We start from the raw sequence: 23,390 nt of genomic DNA, 5'->3' as shown, positions 1-23,390 counted from the left end.
ACACGCTCCTGACGAGGCGAGGGACGAAATCTGTGCTTCAGCCGGCCCCAGATTGGGCGTGTCTAGATGTTCAACGACGCTAGGGTGGCCTAGCCCCCTCCTCTCTCCAACGCATTATTATTGTCACTCAATGGACTGTCACATAGTTTATATGGATTGCAATTGTATATAGTTAGCCTGTATTACATACTGCATAATAGGGTTGCCTGTTTGTTATAACGGTGCTAAACCACTTAGCCTGTATGCTGTGAGGCGTCGCCTCTTGGTACTTGTGTTTGTATTCCCCTTTGAAGAATATGCTGTAAGGCGTTGCCTATTGTAAGTTTATGCTTCTTTAAAAAACTTTTGGAGCATTGAAAAGTAAGGCGTTGCCTATTGTAAGTTTATTTTGCTTACTTTAAAAAATTTTTGGAGCTTTGAAAGTTGTAGACTTTATTGATATTGGTTCAAGAGCTTGAGGTTCATTCCATGTGAGTTAATTTCATAAGCTTCGTTGTCTTGGAGCATTGCTCGTTTCAACCCCTCGCGGGATTCCCTCCCTCCCCCCCCCCCTTTATTGTATTGGCTTTTGGCGAGGGTAGCCCTTTCTTTTCTGCGGACAAGTGGCACCACCTGTCTTGTCAAATTCACAGCCACAGAAAACAGAAAAGATGGTCCACTCCCTGCTTTAGGGTTGCCAGCTTCTAGGTGGGGCCTGGAGATCTCCCAGAATTAGAACTGATCTCCAGACCACAGGGATCAGTTCCCCTGGAGAAAAGGGCTGTTTTGGAGGGTATGGCATTATACCCCACTGAGGTCCCTTCCCTCCCCCAAACCCCACTGTCCTTAGGATCCACCCCAAATCTCCAGGAATTTCCCAACCCAGAGGTGGCAACCCTAAGCTTGCATTTAAAGCTAGTACAGAGTAAAGTTTTCTGTAAGAAGTAAGGTGATTTTTTTTCCTTCTGACAATAAGATCCTCAACTGTAACTGATGCTGGCAGAGTACAATTGAAACCAACTTCAACGCATCTTTTTAAAATCTAGATCCCCTGGTGATGGCTGATGCAGCCTGAATTTATTTGCTTGTTTTTAATGATACAGTCCAGAGATGCAGGCACATGTGTGGACCAGGCCTTCCTTGCCATTCAAGGCAAAAAAAAATGAATTATAAGCTGGAACTACCACTGGGGTGGCGATGAAGGTGTATGAACATAGGCACATAAGACTCCTTCCCGGGGCGCTGAACACAGCCACCACAGGCCCCCTTAGGCAGTAGGGATTTTTTTGAATTTGTGAAACTTTACAGTTCCAGAGTTTCTCCTGAGGTTCTTTCCACAAGCAGTCAGTGACTGTAGACACAGGCTAGAATAAAATTTCTTTTAGTTTAATGAATACAAATTACAGAGTGTTGCTGAGCATAAAACACTCTAGTTCAGGTAACAGACAAGAAAAAAAAAATTCTATTGCTAGCTAACAGCTGTCTAAAAATACTTTAAAATTTGCTGCCTCCGCTTCTCTGATGTAGCTTCTTAGCCGAGAGATTCTCACCATCAGATTTGGTAACGGAGTGCATTTTCATGCCACGCAAGTCAAGGCATATTCATGTCAAGAGGCCTGGAAGCAATCTTCCTCTCTCACATGATGGTAAAGGAATAACATCTTAGAGATAGGATTGCCAAGTCCCTCTACCCTCCCACCAGGAGGTGAGGAGACCTGGCATTTATCTTGTCCTGGCTTTGCATGTGTGTTCCCAGTGCATATGCAATGATGTCGCTTCTGGGGGGTGATGTCATCGCCACGGATACCACGAGTGCTCCTGCACTCGGCGCAGGGCCAATTTGGCCTGTTTGGGGGCAAAAGCAGCTCCAAACGAAGTGCAAGAGAGTTTGCATGGCCGGCGCAAAGTCATCACCCCAGAAGTGATGTTGTCGCCCCCCTAGGAGCGTGCACATTGCGCATGTTCCTGGGTGCCTGCTATTGGCAGGCAACCATGGGGTGGGGGGCTTGCCACCTCCCACTGATCACTGTCAGGTCAGCAGGCAAGGAGGCAAACCCCGGGAGCTTGCCCGCCACCGGTGGGCACCTGGGAATCAAACTTAGAGAAGGAACAGAATGGAGCAGGCAGCCATCTTTTCAGGCCTGTTGAAGTCAGATTATCAGCCAAGAGCCAATCTGGGCTCCCTTGGTTAACTGGCATTGCTAGCCATGTAAAATTGGAGAATGAAGACAGGAATGGTGACAGCCAGCCTCTCATGAATCTCTTGAGAGCCAGCAAAGGCCTGCAGGTGTCAGAAATTAACAAGCCAGCATCAGTGGAGAAAAGGGGAAAGAGAGAATCCCTAAGTCAAGGTGTCACCACATAGAAGGCCCTTTCTTGGCCACCCACCTCATATCTGACAGTGGGGTTGGGGAGCAGCGCCTTTATAGAAGTTAAGTAGACTCATATAGGCCCAAGTGATCTTTCAAGTATCCTGGCCCGATAGTTAGTCAACACCATCTCCTGCAGACACAATTCATTACTAGTAATAAATAATCACAGTCAGTGGTACCCATCAGTAATTTAAGCATTTTGCAAGAGTTGAAGCTTCCCAATTGATTTCAAAAAGCAGCCCCCAGTAAAACCAACATTTGAAGGATTTACTGTGAGCCTAACAACATGGCCAGGAGGATGATTATGTGGTGTGGTTTTTGCTGTGTTTTAGACTGCAAGTGGGGGGGGGACCACATATTTGATTACTTTCCCGCAAATATACAAAGAAAGCTATCACGATGAAAAGGGCATTTTTTTCTGGGAAAAGAGGTGGTGGAATTCAGTGGGTTGCCCTCAGAGAAAATGGTCACATGGCTAGTGGCCCCTCCCCTGATCTCCAGGCAGAGGGGAGTTTAGATTGCCCTCCGATCTGCTCAGCGGCGTGGAGGTCAATCTAAGCTCCCCTCTGTCTGGAGATCAGGGGGCGGGGCCATCAGCCATGTGACCATTTTCAAGAGGTTCCGGAACTCCGTTCCCCCACGTTCCCCCTGAAAAAAAGCCCTGACGACGACACAAGAAATCAAAGCTAAGAGGTCCTCTGTGCTTTTGGGACTACTTTCCCCCTGTGCGTTATTGGCAGCCTTACTCAGGTTTTGCAAACTGAAGGTCATGGCTCTTTTTTGGAGTCAGTTCTTCTCATGTTGGGTCCCCCTCTTTTCTTTTTGCCTTCAATTTTTCCTAGCATGATTGTCTTTTCCAGTGAATCTTGTCTTCTCATGATGTGACCAAAGTACGATAGCTTCAGTTTAGTAATTTTAGCTTCTAGAGAGAATTCAGGTTTGATTTGATCTAGAACCCACTTATCTGTCTTTTTGGAGGTCCATGGTATCCATAAAACTTTTTTCCAACACCACATTTTTCGTTTCCCATGTGCAGGACATTTCTTTTCCAAGCTTGTTGCAACCAGGGCTTTTTTTCTGGGAAAAGAGGTGGTGGAACTCAGTGGATTGCCCTCGGAGAAAATGGTCACATGGCTGGTGGCCCCGCCCCCTGATCTCCAGACAGAGGGGAGTTTAGATTGCCCTCCGCACTGCAGCGGTGCAAAGGGCAATCTAAACTCCCCTCTGTCTGGAGATCAGGGGGCGGGGCCACCAGCCATGTGACCATTTTCAAGAGGTTCCGGAACTCCGTTCCACCACGTTCCAGCTGAAAAAAAGCCCTGGTTGCAACCATTATGTTCTTTTGTTCCCACCCCATCACTGCAAGATCCTTCAAGACCTCAAGGACTGCTTGTTCACGTCACTGGACTGTGGTCAGGACATCTGGAAGATCACCTTATGCAGCTCCATCAAAATCCTTTGTAATTTGAAAGGTTTAAAATGGGATTTTCTGTGCTTTACAAAAGGTTCTCACTGTTGACTCCTTTATTTCATTACAACAAATACCTTCCAGAAAGATTACCGCCCCCGCCCCAACCAAGACAGCAGACAAAAACAAGGTTACTGCTAGATTATTTCCAACAGGGAGATCATTTATATAAAAATTTACATCCTATTAAAAAACAATTTGCCAAAAGCACCATCATATTAAAATGACAGCAATTAAAAACCAAGAGAATTACAGCCAGCTTCCACCAATCAGCAAATTACTAAAGAGCATCACAGTTCAAAAAAGTGCTCATCCTCTGAAAATAAACTGCTTACATGCTGCAAAACTTTTCCCGGAAACCTCTTCCAGAAGCCCGGAGCTATAACAGAAGATGTTCACAACCTCAGTAAAGAAGTTCACACCTGCCAGGATTAGGGCAAGGGAGAAGAAAATGTCCTGAGGGGCTCTCTGGACAACTTTGGCTATATAGGGAGAAGCAGTCTCTCAAAGACTATGGTATCAGTTTGGTTAAGAGCGGCAGGACTCTAATCTGGAGAGCCAGGTTTGATTCCTTGCTCTCCACTTGAAGCCAGCTGGGTGACCTTGCGTCAGTCGCAGCTCTTCAGAGCTCTCTCAGCCCCACCCACCTCACAGGGGCCGTCGTCACACGGGCTTTTATTTAGCACTAAAATGGCACTATTTCCCGGCAAACACCCACCTTATTCCAACACTGTAGCGATTTTCTCTCTTCTGCTTTGTGCTTGATAGTTGCGCTATTTTGTGCCTCAGTGTGAATGCCTCACATCGATCTATTTCGCCTCGCAACGTCCTATGCCCTCTCTTCAATCCCAGAATCCGTTTCTTCCTGCAACTCCCCTTTTTTTAATTTTATTATGTCCTTATAACGCCATAACGAAATAACACAATGCAAACTTTCTGCTGAAGTAAAAATGACTCAATTGCCATGGCAGAGTCGTCAGCGATGGGGATCACGTCAGACAGGGAGTTTTCTGCGGGCAAAGGGCTATTTATATAATTTCAAAGTTGGAAAAACAAAAGGGTCGTAATGTTTTGCTCTAATGGAATGTTTATATGCTGTTATTCCGTTATAGCGGAATTAAACGCCAGAATAATAAAAAAAAAATGGGGAGGAGCTGCTTCTGCGCGGTTAGAGAGAACAGAACAGAGTGCTTCGGTGTGGACAGCTGGTGGCGCGAAGAGCCGTTAGGTGACCCAAAGAAACGTTACTGTGCCGATAAGAGGTAGGATGCTATATGCTGTAAATTTAACGGAAGAGATGCCCGTGTGACGACGGCCAGGGTGGTCATTGTGGGGATAATAATAACACACTTTGGCCGTCGTCACACGGGCTTAAAATTAGCGTGAAAATTGCGCAATCTACCGCAAAATCCCCACCTTATTCTGGCACTGTTGCGAGTCTGAGATTTCTCCTCTGGTCTCAATTTTCGCGCTATAATCTGCTTCCGTGTGACCATCCGGCATCGATTTCTATCCCATAATGACGGAATTTTCCCTTTCTTATCTTGACCCGTTATCCCAGACACCCTTTCGCGCTATCCTGCAGCGAGCTCCTTTTTTTTTAAAAAAAAAAACGTCCTTATATCGCTATAACGTCATAATATTATAAAAATACAAAGCAATGAAAGAGTGTTCTTTCTATGCTGCTCGAGCAGCATAGACCGAAAAAGTCTTTCCGCTGCCCTTTGCCTCCGACGGAGGGATCGCAGGTGTGCATGGCACAGAGTGAACGTGCTCTGAACCATCAAAACAACCAGTTGGGCCACCAGAACTACAAGTTCACTCGGTGGAGCCATGGTTGAGTCTTCGGCGATGGGGATCACGTCAGACAGGGGCTTTTCTCAGAACAAGAGTATATTTATGGATGTTCAAATTAGGAAGAAAAACAATCTTAGACAATGTTCAAGCTGCTTCCAGGGCGGGAAAACTTGGCCAACCTATCCTGCTCTTTTGGTGTTGGGCTAACGTTTGGTTATAACGATGTAATGTCGTTATAACGCAATAAAGCGGAAAAAAAATTTAAAAAAGGGGGGAGGAGTTTTTTCTGTGCCCGTTCAAAATGACGGCACAGAGCGCTACGGTGTGAACAACTCGAAGCGGGAGGAGACGGTATTTGACAAAAGATTGCATCATAGCGCCGATAGGAACAATAGCGCCACATAATGGAAATTTGACGGAATAAATGCCCGTGTGACGACGGCCTTTGTAAACCTCTCTGAGTGGGCATTAAGTTTTCCTGAATGGCGGTATATAAAGCAAGTTATTATTGTTGTTGTTATTTAGGAAATGCATATACCACCTATCCAGAGGTTCAGGACACCTTGCAAGTAAAAACAGTATCACAAAAACATTAAAAAATCCACATTACCAATAGAGATAACAATCACCATCTTGAATTGAGCCTGGAAACAAATGGGAAAACAATGACATGATTTTGAACTACCAGTAGGCTGCTTGGCAAGATACGGGAGCTGAAGTTTCTGAGTTGCCAAGGGTATCGCCACAAAGGGCGTGCTGCCGTAATCCAGCCTAGGTTACAGACAGTTGAATCAGTGGATCAAGTAACTCTGGACAGGAAGAAAAAGAATGGAAAGTGCTCAAAAAAATGGAAAGTCCCCAACATCACTCCATCTGCCAGACAGAGTTTTCATCGTGCCCATGGTTTGCCACAGTGATGGGATGACACGCACACCCAACATCAGCCTTCCTCACCAACCGCCTTTGCCTTGCTCAGCTTCAGCTTCAGTAGATCTTGAACATGACCTAAAAGCACTACCTTAGATCAGAGATGGCTGCATCCTGAGGCTTAACTAACAATAGATACATTTGAGTAACGTCAGAAATATGGCAATCAGATTCAAACATTAAAGAGCAAAGGCAAACACAGAGAAGCCAGGGTACTCTACAAAATACCGAAGAATCACAATTCCCAGTGGAAACTCTCACTCCCTCATCAGAGAGACCGAAACCACTGCAGAACAGTTTTGTCTCCCCAAATACTCCTGTGGGGAGAAAGAAATTAGCCTCCCAAAGTTCAGACAAACAGAAAACTTTTTGCCTGGCACCTAAAAGATGATAGAGATGAACCTCTCTTGAAAGGGTGTTCCATGGAATGGGAACTGTGGTAGAAAGGGGCCTCTTTCCAATAAGATGCAAGCTGGCCTTTCCAAGGCAAAAGCCTCGGATGACAACTTCAACCCAGATCTATGCAGCGAGTAGCGTGTTTCTACATCCCAAAGCATCTGTGACCCGAAGCCTCTGACCTGTCCTCTCTCCTAGTCAAATAGTCTTACATCTATAGAGATCCTGAAGCACCAGAGAGGCCTGCTAATTGTTAAGGAGGCTTCATTAAACTGCTTGCCTGACCACTGAAGTCTGGATCATGTATTTGCAGGACTTTTTTTCTGGGAAAAGAGGTGGTGGAACTCAGTGGGTTGCCAGCACAGGGGGCGACTCCTGGTGGGAGGTGATGCCCCTGGTACCACATGCGCACGTGCAAAGTGCACGCTCGCTCCCAGGACCGCACAATGATGTTACTTTGGGTCAGCTGGAGCAAGGGGGGAGTTTTTTAAAGTTTATATCACCCTTGGCAAAAATGGTCACATGGCTGGTGGCCCCGCCCCCTGATCTCCAGACAGAGGGGAGTTTAGACTGCCCTCCGCACTGCGGCACGGAGGGCAATCTCAACTCCCCTCTGTCTGAAGATCAGGGGGTGGAGCCACCGGCCATGTGACCATTTTCAAGAGGTACCAGAACTCTGTTCCACCGTGTTCCAGCTGAAAAAAAGCCCTGTGTATTTGTAAGAGGAAATCTGTGGGCAGAAAGTTAAAATATTTCCCTCCTATGTCAGTCCAACAAGTCTAGGAACCCATGTTCCTCTTGCAAGAGTGACAGTGGTTCTCTTTTTCCTTCTTTCAGGGTCAAAACAAGTCCCCAGAAAGGCTGACGACAAGGGAGCTTTGACTCTAGAAAGCTCATACCTGGGAAATCTAGTTTGTCTTTAAGGCGTTATTGGACCTGGATCAAAGAAAGTATCCAAGACCCTTAATTTGGGGGGTTTATTATTTTATTTTAATAAAATAAATTGATAGAGATGGCTAATGATTGACATTCAACTCAACTATGTAAGAAAGAGGTTTGTGTAGTGATTAAAGTGCAGGGCTAGGATCCGGGAAACCCAGGTTTGAGTCTTTTCTCCTGTCATGGACGTTCTCTGGGTGACCCTGGGCCAGTTGCACACACTCAGCGTAGCCTACCTCACAGAGTTGTTGCTGGAAAGAAAATGGAGAAGAATGACATACGCTGTTCTGAGCTTCTTGTAGAAAGATCAGTACAAAAATGTACTAAGTAATAGATCATATTAAGTAATAAATCATATTAAGTGAGAGCTGTTGATCTAGAACAAGGTAGCAGGTTTCTATGTGCTCATATCTAGGATATTCTTGTACAAAATAATTCCAGGAATAGAATACAGACAATTTCTTTCTAATAAACGGTGCTATTACACCAATAAGAGCTGAAGGGGGGCGGGTCTTTTTCCTCCAGAAGAAGGCCAAAGAGGTTATGATAAGAGGTGTCTTTGACTTTGGTATGAATGCTCATCCTTCCATCCTCTTTAATTAATAAGTTCTAACTGTGTGTGAAAAATCTGCAAAGACTGACCATACTTGTAAAGCAGTTTGATACTATCCCCATATTGCTGATGAGAATAAAAAAGAAAGTGTGCTTGCTTAGACCACAGAACAACAACAGACAAGCTTGTGTATGTTACAGGAAATTATGCCTCTGGCACGCTTTCACCTTTGCCTGAATTCTTGTCTGTCTCCACCGTCTGAAGTCTTTAGAAAGGGGTCCCAGCTATGTACTTTCATCTAGGCTGGAGCCGGACAATTGTTTTTTAAGAACGCTGAAGATGACAGCATGACAGGCAACATTTCTTGACATGTACACATACACCGTTTTTATTCTGATCTTTCCTCTGGTTAAATAGGTTTTTGAAACCAAAAGCCTGATTAACCTGTTTGGTCTGAGACAAAAGTTGGATTAGCATTCAAGCTGTCCCCAAGATCCAGTATGATATAGGGTTAGGAGTGTCAGAACAGGACTGGGGAGATTCGGGTCCAAGTCCTTGCTGAGACATGAAGCTCATGGGATAACCTGGAGCCATTTACTCTTGCTCAGTTTAACCACCCCCAGCGGATAAAATGCGTATGTGTGTTTTCTTGAAGGATAGACAGGACAAAACAAATGTTACAAACAAAAAATGAAACGAGGCAAAAGAGGGGGCGTTTAAAAACCCCTCTAGGGTAAAGTTCAACAGTTGGCAGAAAAAGAAAGGAACCAGTAAGAGCCACACATGCAATTCACTCCACAAGAAAACAGTATCTCCAATGGCAGGCACCTGGCACAAATTTCTCACTTCAAAGCTCCAGGCGTGAAAAGACAGCCGGAAGGAATCCTGGCTGTGGAACAGTCTGGTGGCTCATATCTGAAGACAAAAGTCTTTCAGCTGCCAAGAAAGGATATGTAAACTGTTTGCTTCTTCCATTTCAAATGTATGAGAGCACACCCAAGGGACACCCCCCTGCCCCCCCCCCCCAAAACCATGAAGCCTGCTTCTCCAAGTAGAAAACCAACTGGAAAAATGCAGATAAGCTTTTGTCTGTCTTGGAACATTAGCATGTAATTCCCCAGTTGTTTGACGGGACCTGCTAGCATTGCTGCAAGACATTAAATTAGACAATTAAAAGACTTCTGAGAGCCCCAAAATGCTCACTCGTAGAGGAGGCTGTCTATAACATCTCTGACTACATTGCCTCTGTTGGGGCAAGATTAATCTGTTACATCGCTGCATCAGGAATAGTACCCTTCCATTATTTTTCACACAGGAGGAATATTTGACCCCAGAAGAAATGGCCTGTGGCAAATCTGGCCTTTCCATCAGGAACCACGGGCAGATCTATGATTCACACAGAGATACGACGAGTAGGCTCTTCTGCGGGATGGAGAATCCTACATCTCATACACTCTAGAAGTACCCTCCCCTCTCCATTTTTGGCATGGAAGAGGGAAAAAAGTCCTCCACTTTTAATGTGGAATTTATTTTAACATCGATAGCAATCAGCAATTTAACTCACACACAAACAAGGGAAGCATATAAAGTAGCCTTGGTTGGATGCTAGGAAGAGCTAATTAGGGAAAATGGGAACTCCCTTATGGAAAAGGTCGTATCTGAGAACACCAGACAGGCATGGCTACTTTGACCGGAACAGAACAGAACAAATAAAAGCCTTTCACTGGAACTGCATGCATGTTGCCAAGCACAGGAAAGGTGAAATGCAGCCATAAAACGGCCTTTTCCCTTGACCACGAAGACAATTAGAGACCCTGTCACTTCCACATTTCACAGGTTTAAACAGGGACATGATTGTAATAATCCATAGGGTGGGACTGTCTCTCAGTGGCAGAACATTTGCTTTGCATGCAAAAGGCCACAGGTTCAATACCCGTCATCTTCAGTTAAAAGGTTCAAGTAACAGTTGATGATGGATGGACAATAATGATTTGTGGGTTTGATGAATAAGGAATTTGGACAACAGAAAAAACAAATATGTTTATAAACATAGAGTAAGAGAAAAATTTGTAATTATATTTGTCAAAGAGAAAATAAGAAGCCTCCTTTTAGCTTAGATAGTTTCCCTCTCTTTTCTTCGCTTTGTTTTTGTTCAGTTATTTGTTATTCTTTCCTTGATAAAAACTTTAATAAAAAAAGAAAAGACTCTGCAGGAAAGCTCTGGTGGATGGCTATGTCAAGGGGAGAAGAAAATTCTGTTTTACATAAACCATGTTCAAACCCACCCACCCCCAAAAGAAAGTCCTCTACTCGACGTCTGGAGAGTCACGGCCATTCAGAATAGACAATATTGACACTGATAGACCGAGCGCCCAACTCAGTATAAAACAGCTTCAAGTTTTCATGTATGTTCAACCCAACTGGGTTATTATTAGGGCCCCCCACCCATTAGTGACTGCCACAGACTCTGTCCCACCTGCAGTATTCATTACTATGCAATCGTTTTTCTCCCAATGCCCTAGACTCTACAGCAGGTTATAAACAGTTGAACGTGTACCTGCAGCGTGCAAGACGTCACACTGTATACTGAATGGTGCCTTAGTGTCCATGTGCCTGCATTTACACACATACGCAGTAGAGACTAGAGATTTGGCTTCCAGAGACCCAGGACAAGGAGTTGAATCTGGAAGTATGACTCAAGTTCATATTTCCAACATTTTCACAAGGCATTTTTATTTATACCCCCTTCCTTCCTCTCCAATGGGGACCCAAAGTGGCTTGCATCGTTTTCCGCTCCTCCACTTCATCCTCACAACCACACACGTGCCCTCACAATTTCATCCTCACAGCCACCCTTCAGATAACTGTAGCAAGACTCACCCAAACTAAAAGCCACCCGGCTGTGCTGACTCAGTGCAGAAAAACCCACAAAGGAACCAAAATAGAAACTGTGATTCATCAGGGACAGGTTCTAGAAGAGAGTGGGCGTCCTGATAAATAAAGGAATGCCCATAAAAAGGTCATTTTGGCAGGCTTGCCCTTCAAGGCTTATGCCGCAAGCAGGCAAACAGAAAATTTATAGAACGCGAAGCCTCTCTGCTGCTAAGCCTCCAACTAACCCCCTTCCTTGCCAAAAAGCTTAGCACTGAAGTTCCTGTGGGCCTGGCTCCATTTGCTGTTGTCTCCAGTAAAGTTTAAGGCCGCCACAGAGCCACTATGTAGACACATCCTAGATTTCTAGCAATTACTTTCTGAGTGAAACCTCAAAAGCTCCTCATTTGGCCATCCTCTGCCATTTGGGAATCATTGACTCTCGAAAGCTTATACCCTGAAAATCTTCTTGGTCTTGGTGGCTCTGATCAGGGGAAAGGTGTTCTGCACACGTTCAGAGGCACATTGGCATTATTTCTCTTGGCAATGCTATCCAAGTGGCTGTGCCTTTTCTGCCAGCCGTGTGTTAACTCTGTCATATTGTGTGTTTGGCTGCTTGATCATGTGTGTGTCTGTGACACCAAGAGTCTCCCTACACAAGACATCTTACACAGGGACGCTCAAGTGAAAGATCTTACACTTGCTCTCCCATTGTGAATACACGTGCACCGCTAGGGAGACACTTGAATATAAGACCACACAGAAAGTAAGTCACTCAAGAGTCCCCGTGTAAGATGTCTTGTGTAGAGAGACTCCAAGGGAAAGGACTGTGATAGGAACATGGGTGAATAATCCAACACTAGGGGCCAGTTCACTCTCCCAAACAACACAAAAGCAAAACATAGGATCTGAGTCCAGTGGCACCTTAGAGACCGACAACATCTCACTACAGATGCTAATTTCTTCACTAATTTCTCCTCGAATCAACCTGCATCGTACCATTGTACCTTTACATCCTGGCCTCTTACTTTGCTACACCCCTCCCATCTAATCAGGCTGCACTGTACCTTTACATCCTGATGCCTTCCCTCGTAACACCCCATCCACTTTTTGGCCGAGATACAAAGGCTCAGGGATCTCCCTTCCTACTTGTATCTGAAGAAGCGAGTTCTGACTCTCAAAAGCTTACATCCTGAAAATCTCTAGGGTTGCCAGGTTCCCTTACCCTCCTGGCGGGAGGGGGGGACACACAGCCAGTCACCTTTTCTTTGCTCCTCGTACATGCATGCTTTTGGACCTGCGCAATGATGTCATAAATGTATGCTTCACAGCAGGTCGATTCAGCCCATTTGGAGCCCAAATTGGCCTGCTGCGACGCATAGGACTGCGCTCAGGGTGGTGCAGTGACATCACTCCCAGCAGTGACATTGTCGTGGGAGCACACTCAGGAAGCCTGCTTGGTTCTTAGTGGCTGGGATCTCCAGAAGCGGGCACAGCTCCTCCTCTTGCCCCCACGCTTGAGCAGTTTCTGTACATTTCTCCCTGGATGTTGCAATCCAACGCCAGCTGCTGTGGAAGTTTAACTGGATGATTTATGTTTTGCTCCAGTTTTAGGTGGGTAACCATGTTGGTCTGGAACGTAACCGCAGGATCCGAGTCCAGTGGCACAGTGTCTGATCCAGTATGCTTCTGGAGTCCATACAGAACTTATCAGAGCACACCCCAAGCAAAAAAATGAAGAACAAAAACAACATTGGCTCAAGCCCCCTGGTAGCTTGCAGCGTTTATTTTGATAGGCCAGGAGACAATGAAGAGTAAACAAGGGAAGATGCGAATCAATATACTTTTGGCTTCATTTCAGGTGCTGATGAAGTCTAAGGGCTCGTGGGAAATGCTTTGTGGAAAAAGCCCAATTCCGCTTCTTTTCTGCAGGCTCCTTTGCTTTAATGCCAAGATCTGACCCTGGAAGTTCAGAACCCTGCAGGTGAACTAGCAAGAGATGGCAGAGTTGAGGACACGTCCTCTTGAAAGAGAAAAAGCACACAGAACGGTTGCCTCGAATGAGAGACCTTGGCACTGTCTCCTGCATTACTCACCTGTTGCCGTAAGCTTAATAGACACAAGAAGGGATCACTTAAACTGCAGAGGCCGGCTAGAGGTAATTTCCTCTGCACAGCAAGCAAACAACATCCACAGGAACAAAGTTATTAAGGATCATTTCCTATAAGATATAAGAGATAACATTTCTACTCCTCTGTGAATCAACCCAACCACTATAGCCATTGTCAAAGGCCCAGCTTCCGGAGCCCCCTACCATTTGAAACTAGATGGGTGGCCTTCCCCCAATTGTGTATCTCTCTCGGAACGTCCAATGACTGTAGTTAGGAAGAGGAAACCTTTCACATGTTATGTCTATGTTCAAGAGTCAGATGGAGCAATCTAGGTTTAAATTCCCCCCACCCTTGGCCACAAAGCACACACAGCTCACAGTTCCTCTGTACAACCCCCCCCCCAAATCCCCTAAATGTAGAAGGTTAAAACATCAGGGAGAAGCTGCCAGATAGCCTGGACCTCCATTTAGCGATGCTATCAAATTTCACAAGTCTGTTGAATTGGTCCAAATAGACTGGCTTCAATTTTGCTTCTCCCTCACACAAATCAAACCATTTTCCTTTAACTGAATTACTCCAATAAAATGAAAACTTTTTTCAATGTTACCTGTGTGTTAATAAGTCAGCAGTCTGGTGTAGAGAGCCAGTTTGGTGTAGTGGTTAAGAGCAGCAGAACTCTAATCTGGAGAGCCGGGTTTGATTCCCCACCCCTCCACTTGAAGCCAGCTGGGTGACCTTGGGCTAGTCACAGTTCTCTGGAGCTCTCTCAGCCCCACCCACCTCACAGGGTGTTTTGTTGTGGGGATAATAGTAACGTACTTTGTAAACTGCTCTGAGTGGGTGTTAAGGGCGGTATATAAATCGAATATTATTATTATTGTTATTCATTATATGCTATGTGGATAAAAAATAACAGCTGTGCCTGTATGCCACTCTTCTAGGCAGATTAGAGAGGTGAACGAAGTCCGTGTTATTGGTCAGTCAGTCAAATTTATTCGGTCAATGACTAGCACAAGTCACAAAATTACAAAATACAGATAAAAGATCAACCATAATAGCCAATATGCAAGGACGATATCATTTTTAAAGATATTCGCTCAAATTTAAGTTCAGTATGCATAATTTCCTGGCAGACTTTGCCAGCCACTGCAAAAAAATTTGCATAATAAATTGTAATCGGAGTGTTGTTATCCTCAAGGAACATTCAAGTCGGTGTTATTATTATGCCCCCAATACAGCAGAGGAGCCGGGGCTGAGAGGAATGGCTTACCCAAAGCCAACTGCTGAGCTCATATCAGTAGAGGGATTCAAACCAAAAGCACTGATTCATAGTCCAACCATAACCACCATGCTGTAGCAGCATAAATGTACATTCATGCTCGTTTTTATGCACAAAAGAATCATCAGTGGCAGTGGGTGGACTGAGATGGTTCACAACAGAAACCAACTCTGCCTGATATAAATACATGGTACAAGGAAGTGTGGGAATATATAGCAATGGAAAAAATAACAAGCATCATACAACACTGAACAGATTACTCAAGAACGATAAATTTTACAGAAAAATGGCAGCCTTTCTTAGACTAGCTTGCCACTAACGATATACAAGGTGCAACAACTTTATATCAGAAATTTTTGAAATTAGAACTTTGATGCAATAGAACTATATTGTATGGATCTATATCACTTTTTAAGCTTTGAATACTCTAGTCTCACAATGATAAAGAAACATGTACACTTAAGGAAAGAAAAATGTCACAATAATGTAATATTTATGCTGTTCCGGTATGATAATGTTAATCACATGCATTGTTAAATTATGCTTTGTTATTGTACATACGTTTATTAGATTGCTGAGAATAAAAATTTATTTAAAAAAACAAACAGAAACCAAAAGGGACATTTGTCCATCCCTGCCTCAGTTGAAAAGGTCTTCATAATTTTTGGAAAATGACTCAGTTGCACCCTTTCCCCGTGCCCCTCCAAATATGACATGAGCTATTTGTAAACAGCAAACACGAAACATTAAACAAAAGGAACTGTGGCACTTATGGGTTGCGTGGAAATATAAGAAATAGAACCACATGAATACCATAATGCATTTTTGTTTATTTATATTATTTACAGTCCACCTTTTTTACAGGGACTCTGGGCAGATTACACAGAGTAAGTCAATACAATCGACAGGAGAGGCTATCCAATAAACGACGCAATAGGATTTGGATTGTAAAAATCTGGAACTAAGCAGAAACCTGAAAACAGAACTGAAGCAGAGCATAAGTATTAAAATGATGCATTCAATGTTGCAAAAATCACTGTAGGATCCCACTTACAGCAACAGGCAGTACGAGCTATGCAGAGCAGAAGAATAGACCACAGGGACAGCTGTTAATAGATACTGAGCCACTGAATTCTATGGCAGGTTACATCTGGATTCAGAATGGGCTTCGGGGGCACCAGCAATGCCTAGGAGATTCTAGACTTTGTTATATGTGATATCAGCTGCATGCCAGACCTTGGGGGCAGACACATCTTCTGTGGCTTGAATCAAGCTCTCTTCTCGTCATTGCCTCTGCATAACTATATGGGAGACAGAAGGATGGGACGGGGCTGTGGCTCAGAGGAAGAATCTCTGTTTGGCATGCGGAAGGTCCCAGGTTCGATCCAGTTAAAAGGATCAGGTGGTAGGTGATGCGTCTACCTGAGATCCTGGAGAGTTGCTGCCAGTCTGAATAGACAATACCGACCTTGATGGGCCAATGGGCCAATTCAATATAAGGCAGCTTCATGGGTATTTAATTCACACCCTTGTAAGTTGGTAGAAGGCTCAGAAAACCTGAATGCCCCCAGAACACATGCATAGTACAGCTGTGAACTGAGAAGCTGTAAATCTTAACATATTCACCGGGAAGAGTGGGGAAACAGAGAGAAGCTGGCGCCACTAATATGGTGCAGCCCTGAGGATGCGTGAACATGCCCTGTCAGCACCGTCACACTTGCTGCCTCCAGGGAAAACTCAAAAGAACCAGGGGCCCAGCTTTGGACAGGAAGAACTGGGTGTCCATGCCAGCAGCATTCCTGTCTCAGTCACAGCTCAAGCTTGCCTGGAAAAACGCATGATTCTAGTCCTTATGGCTGCAAAGAAAAACTCAATATCCACTTGGGCAGTTTCCGTTCTGCAGAGCATGCAGCGGCAAGGCAGAACCCTAGTCCAACCCTACTCAGAGGGTTATAAACGCATTCTTTCCATTTCAATTGATGCATACTTGGTTAACCGGCAACACTCAATACAGGGACTTTAAATCTCTACTGCTGGACACGCATGTCCAAATTACCCAGTTTTCAGCCCCTGCAGCTTCCACCCCAGGAGTCTGTTAATCATTTGTGAACTCAATGAAAGGAGATTCCATTCTGCTGAAAAATAAACACCTATTCATGTGTGCATTGGAGGGGGGGGGGCGGGAGATGGCATGAGCTTGATTTACTGCTAAAGGGCTTTGCATTTAACCTTTTGGCAGTTGTTTATTTCCAGGCTGCCCAGATGGGGTTTTCAGGAACTGTTGGCATGGTGGGAGAGCAACAGGCAGTGAGTGGTTGAGGCTGCCCAGCATTTCAGAACTTCTTCATTGGATTAGTCATCCAGATTTTACCAACGTCTTTAAAACTGAATCCATTCATTAAATTTAGATATTACCACCATCTCAGTAAACAGGCCATGGCTCAACCGAAGGGCATCTGCTTTGCATGCAGAAGGTCTGAGGTTCAATCCCCAGCATCTCTAGTTAGAAGGATCAGGTAGAAGGTGCTGTGAAAGACCCCTAAACCATGACCCTGGAGAGCTAGAAGATAAGCAGGAGAATTAAATTTGATCCAAAAATTTAACTCGCTATATCAGAAAAGCACCGTATTCTTTAAGGTGGTACCATCAACGTACAGAGTAATGTAAAATAAAGTCCCATTCTCTCCCTCCCCAGAGTCTCTCTACACAAGACATCTTACACAAGAATGCTCAAGTGTAGAGAGGCGCAATGCTAGCCCAGAAGTGCAGTTTAAAAAGACAGCGCCAAAGGTTCTGTCAATTTCACCTCTTTACAGAGCCTGCAAAGATCACTCCTCAGAGGGTTTGTTAATTTCCTCTTGGCCTCTGGGAAGGCTCTGTTAGTTTCACCTTCCCTTCTGGGAGGCAAAGAAAAAATTAACAAAGCCTCTGAGGAGAGATCTTTGCCTGCTCTGTAGAGAGGTGAAATCGACAGAGCCTTAGGCTCTGTCTTTTTAAACTACGCTTCCCAGCTAACAGTGCATCTCTTCACACTTGAGCATGCTTGTGTAAGATGTCTCGTGTAGAGAGACTCAAAGTCTAGGGGCCATACTAGGCAGAATGTGGGAGAGCCATTATGTGATTCTCCCCATGTATAGCTTAGCTTTAAAAAGCAGCCACAGTGTTTGCGGGGGTACTGTTGATTTGGACTGGGATGTAATGTTGGGAGAGGGCTAAAAATCACTCTCGTCCTCAGGACAAACAGCAGCTGAGTGGGCAGTTTTAAAATGATACTATAGCTTTGAGCCTTATTCCGAGTCAGATATCTGGATCTATCAAGATTAGCATTCCCTAGATCAGTTTTGTAAATTTTGATATAGGTTTGATCTGCAGAGGCTTTAACTATGCTGTTTGTTTTAAATTTTTGACATTATATATGGATATATATACTAGTTAAGATGATTAATATGTTTTCGATACATGTATCATTGTAAAAGTCTTTTAATAGATAAGGTAAAATATTTTATAGATGATCAACTAACGAGATTTAAGGATGAAAAGGAGAAATATTTTTGAAGATGGTTGTGTTATACATGTGAAACTATATTTTAAAGGCCACACGGACGTTACATTTTCAATAGTCCTTGTAATACATATTTTAAAATTTCTTTTCACCGTAATCTTTGTCCACCCCCCTTTTCCTTCTGTACCCCCCTTTATCTGGTTTAAAAAACTAAAAAACAGATATTAAAAAAAGATTAGCATTCCCACTTCTCACTGATGCATGTGTTGGTCTGCAGTAGAACTGTACATTTTAAGTCCTGTAGCACTTCAAAGACCAACTAGATTTCCAGGGTCTGAGGTTTCAACAGTCAGAACTCCCTTCTTCAGATAAATTTAGAAGTGGAACTATGTAGAGTTTATATACAGCCAGAAGGTGGGAAGGATATTTAAAGTAAGGGCGTAAGGTATAATAATACCGTGTTTAACTTGATAGAGCAGGGGTGTGAAAAGTAGTAAATCAGCATCTGCAGGGAGAGAAGAATCCAATGCTCCTATTAAGCTACTCTGACTGGCAGCATTCTTTTGCATCACCTTTTAAACCGGAGATGTCAAGGATTAAACCTGGGATCTTTTGTAGGAAAAGCCAATGCTCTGCCACTGAGCTGCAACCCCTCTCATGAAGCTGCTTTATGCAGAGTCAGACAGACTTATGGCCTATTCAGGTCAGTATCTACTCTGAGGGTCTTTCATATCACCTACTACCTGATCCTTTTTACTGGAGATGCCAGATACTTCCACATGCCAAGAAGATGCTCAGCCACTGAGCCGCAGCCCTACCTACCCCTAAGTCAAAGCAAGATTATAAAACCACACCAAATAGCTTTTGAAACAAGCAGCCTTTTAATCTCAGAACCACCAATGTTCCATCACAGCTTTTGTTCGTTTAAACCTATAACAATCACATTGGCTGAAGTCTGCACTGCAGTGTTAATTATTTTGTTAAGAGGAGGGTTTACTGCCCCTGCTCCGTCAGAGAGCAACCCTCCGTGCAAAGTTTGCGTGTAGGTATAAACCTATATTGCAGCAGAAAATGTTCTTAAAGCAGAAATGCACCATAGAGAATTAAAACAATCGCTTGTGAAATTTTAGGCAGTTTTCATTGTATAGATTTATACTGTTTTTCTTGCATTTTTTTGTCAGTTGCTCCATCTTGCTTTATTGTATATAACTTTTCTAGAGCATGCTCTAATTAAATCTTGTTTATTATTTGCATTGTGTGTAATGTTGTTTCATTGCACTGTTTTTAATTGACTAATCCACCTTGCAGCACAATGAAAAGTAACTAAATGGACAGCTTCACCAATTCAAATAGCACCAAACCAAGATTAAACAAGCCTAAACCATTAGTTACAAAACCAAAGGCTGCACTAACATATGCAGGCCTTTTCTAACCACTCATGTTCCAGATCCCACAAATCACAACTGGAAATTGGTTCCATAGGAATGTGTGAGGGAAAACAAGGTATAAATATAGAAAATGCACAGGCTATTCAAATATATTTATTTTCCAATGGGGAGGTGAGGAGCCTTGCCCAAGACCCAACAGTGAATCAGTGGCAGGGCCAAGACTTGAATCAGCGTGCCCTTCAGCTCAAATTTCTTTCAGCAGTAGCTCAGAAATTCTCACCCATAGCCATAGTTTTGTGCAAGCGAACCTCCCATCCCCAAAAGGGGCAACGTTATGCTGACCAGGCGGGGTGGGGTGGAGAGACAGCACCCCAGCACCATTTAAAAGATAGAAGTAGGCACAGGGTTGCAAGGAGACGATTTTCATACCGATCAACCACTGATTAAGACTCTGCCCGTATTAGGGTTTAGTCTCATTACTGTTTTCATCTCCAGTTTAAAAGCCAAGAGGCAGATTGTTCTTTCGGTTTAAGAGTACAGAAGGGGGGGAAATATAGTTGCCTTACAAACATATTAGTAACTATTGCAAAATACGTCTCGCTTGCTGTGTTAGAACAATTCCACTGGCTGTCAGTGGATTTCCAGGCCCGAATCAAAGCACTAGTGATTATCTTGAAAGTACTAAATGACCAAGAACCGGGATATCTTTAAGAATTGCCCTCTTCTGTATTTTCCTGCCTGCCTGTTAAAATTGCCATCTAAAGCCTTCTCTCTCTCTTCCCCTTTCCGGAGGGAAGGCAGGCAGGCATCGACTAGGAGCGGGGTCTATGTTTTTTTCCAGGCTTTTCGAGAATCAACACGCATGCAACTGCATCTCATGCATACCCCAAGGGCAAGGCACATGTTTAGCTCCATGCAGGGCCCAATCCGCAAGGTCACTCTTGTCTGTTTCCTGCACAGATTTTCTAATCATTCAGTAGGTAGGACTAACTCAACATTCAATGTTTCAGGAATCCAGACTCACAGACCTTAAAATCTCAACTAGGCAGCTGCTGTCACTGTTAAGACTATTTAATACATTTTTATCTCACCCTTCTTCCAATGAGTCCAGGGTAGTGCAAAGCATTCTCCTATCCTCACAACAACCCTGTGAGGTAGGTTAGGATGAGCGCTAATAAGGGATCACCCAGCAAGCATCCATGGCAGAGTGGGCCTTGGAACTTGGCTCTTCCAGAGCCTGTTTGACACCCGCCTAAGCACTACATCATGCTGTCTTTGAATCATAAAGACTTTCTTTGGTACATCAAGCATTTGCTCAACGGCCCCTCCTTCCTAGCCTGAGTTTTAATGGATAAATCTTGGTTTTCATATATTTATTTGATGTTTGGTTTTATGAAATGTTTCAAGTGTGCTGCTTTTAATTGCTGGATGCCGTGGTGGCCTTCATTGGACAAAAAGGCAGAATATTAATTTTGTAAACAAATAAAAACAAATAATAAAGCACTGTTGGAAAGGCAAGTCTGTAACACAGCATGAGAGCAGTTTGCAGGGATCTCCAGGAGGACTGAAGAGCAAGACAGATGAGAGGGGGGGAAATGGACACAGGCAGGTTGCGATTAAACACAGAAGTGTAGGTCTGCTGCACTGCCATTCACACAGTATCAACTTTTGGGTTTTTAAAAGCAAGCAAGCACAAGTTGCTCTCCTCATGGGAGAATCCAGTATAGCTGAAACCCTACACACACTTTAGGGAGTAAATCCCATTGCATTCAAAGGGGATTTGCTTCCCAGTAAACATGTTTCAGACTGAGCTGTGGTGTAGTTTAAGCATACAAAGAGCCCACTGGTCGTTTGACATTTTCACCCTTCCCACAATGTAGTTCCATGCAGATCTTAAAAGGTGATAAGAGATTAAAAACCAAAGTAGTCTTTGGGGACAGCAGGCTGCAGGGACGAGAACAAAAAGAGGGCTCCATTTCTGCAGAAACTGTTTTAAATCCATCAGTTCTTTCCTATACACAAACATACCCTAAACACATAAACTAAGTGAATTCTCAGCTCCAAACAAAACATGTTTTTCTCCTCGAGGTCTCCGGCTGTTAGCATTAAATAAACAGTTTCAAAAGGTCACACCGACAATCATTTCCTCCCTCTATAAAGGCGTGATGCTTTGTTGACAGATCCACAAGGTCCCCCAGTTACGCGGACAGCATTCCAGTAAAAACATTGTTGTGAGTTAAGTGGCTCTCTTGTGTATTTCTTATGTAAAAAATATAAAGAAGGGCGAAAGTATTAGCACTGGAAAAAAGGGAAGCAACACAAATTCGCCCCCCCCCCCGATGCCCTCTCCCCAAGCTAATTTTTGCCTTATTTTTTGCTAATTCTGTAACAATTTTAGTCAAAGTGTAATTTTATGTAATTTGTATGGGTTTTCTGCTTCCTTCTGCCACTTTTTTATCACCCAAGTTTTAAATTTTAAGCTTTATCTTGCCATGTAAATATGTATTTATGCTTTAACTCTGTTGATGTGGCATATTGTTGCATGGTGTATATGCTGGTATGTTATGGCCTATGGCTACAACAACAATAAACTACTACAATTGTTGGAGATTCGGAACCCGAGACCCTACACTAGGGCAACAGAACCCAAGCACATTGGTAAAAGCTGTTACATCTGGTATCCATCATTCTTACAGTGAAGAACACCATAAGAACCACATTAGTGGACTGAGAGGGACAGTGTTGTTCAGTGGTTAGTGTTGGATGTCCTGAGAAATGTAACTAAGGCCCTGATATAAGTCAAATGTGGAGCCATAAGTTCAAAATAAGCAGGTCATGTACACCAGGCCCAAGGTAAATTGGCAATATCAGGCCCAAGGGTAAAATAGCAACACTGAGGTAACTGCTCATTCTCCCTTACTAGGAGAGAGCTGTGTTGTAACATTTCTATTGGTTCCTTGTTCCTGCTCTTTTTGTTGCAAAAAATATATATAAAAAGTTATGGTGAGATTTGTTCTGTGCTAGAGACTCCCAGAAGCCCGGCACATTAAATAAAGCTTTCTGTTTTCAGAGTGGCTGTTTCTAGTTTCAGTCCACCAGGGACAGCCTGGGTTGTCTCAAAGCATAAGTTCTCAGAAAATGGATAGGTTCTGGAAGGTCCAAGCTTCCCTCCCATGGAAGCTAGTTAGGTGGCCTTGGACCAGTTCCATACACACAACACAGGGTAGTTGAGAGGATAAAATGGAGGACATGTCAGCAGCTTTGGCTCCCCATTGGTGAGAAAGGTGGGATATAAATAAGGTATATCTGCTTATACCGGTAGTGGCCTGCCAGAGACTGCTGGCTGGGAAGCTTAAGGCAGGCAAGGCCCACCTTCTTCATCTTGGGGTGGAAGATGTTCCCTTTGCATATAGAATTTCCCTTTTCCTTCCTTGCCCAACAGTCAGTGATCGCGCTGGCCTCCCCAAAGCACTCTAATCGTTTTCTGAAGGCCTCATAAGCCAGAGTTTCCTGTTTTCTCCCCTCTCTAGTCACAGCCAGGTCTTCAAACTAACAACAGGTGTATGATGAGAGGGGAGGGAAATGCAACCCAGGAAACAAGGGGCAGGGCAGCCTGACATTTCCAGACAAAATCCTCTTTTTAATGTATTTATGCGCTGATCTGCTCCACAAGAGAAAGGGATTGGAAATGCCTCTTTCATTTCCACAGCTGCTACCAAGCAGGGGCTTGAATCTCAACAGATTCCAAACAAAGAATCCACCCACCCCTCAGAACTCCAAGGCACTTGACGACAAAGGATATAAATTA

At 43.9% G+C, this 23,390-nt stretch overlaps 1 protein-coding gene across 3 annotated transcripts in view; it reads right to left on the bottom strand.

The window, feature by feature from the left end:
- LOC129344441 (ras GTPase-activating protein 4-like) overlaps window positions 1–23,390 on the bottom strand; it is a 70,237-nt gene that overhangs the window by 36,283 nt on the left and 10,564 nt on the right. The gene's annotated exons all lie outside the window — the stretch shown is intronic.

Source organism: Eublepharis macularius, chromosome 17 (assembly GCF_028583425.1).
Source record: "Eublepharis macularius isolate TG4126 chromosome 17, MPM_Emac_v1.0, whole genome shotgun sequence".
NCBI classification, from domain to species: Eukaryota; Metazoa; Chordata; class Lepidosauria; order Squamata; family Eublepharidae; genus Eublepharis; species Eublepharis macularius.
Note: the sequence above shows the minus strand (reverse complement) of the source record. Positions and strands in the feature narration are given on the sequence as shown.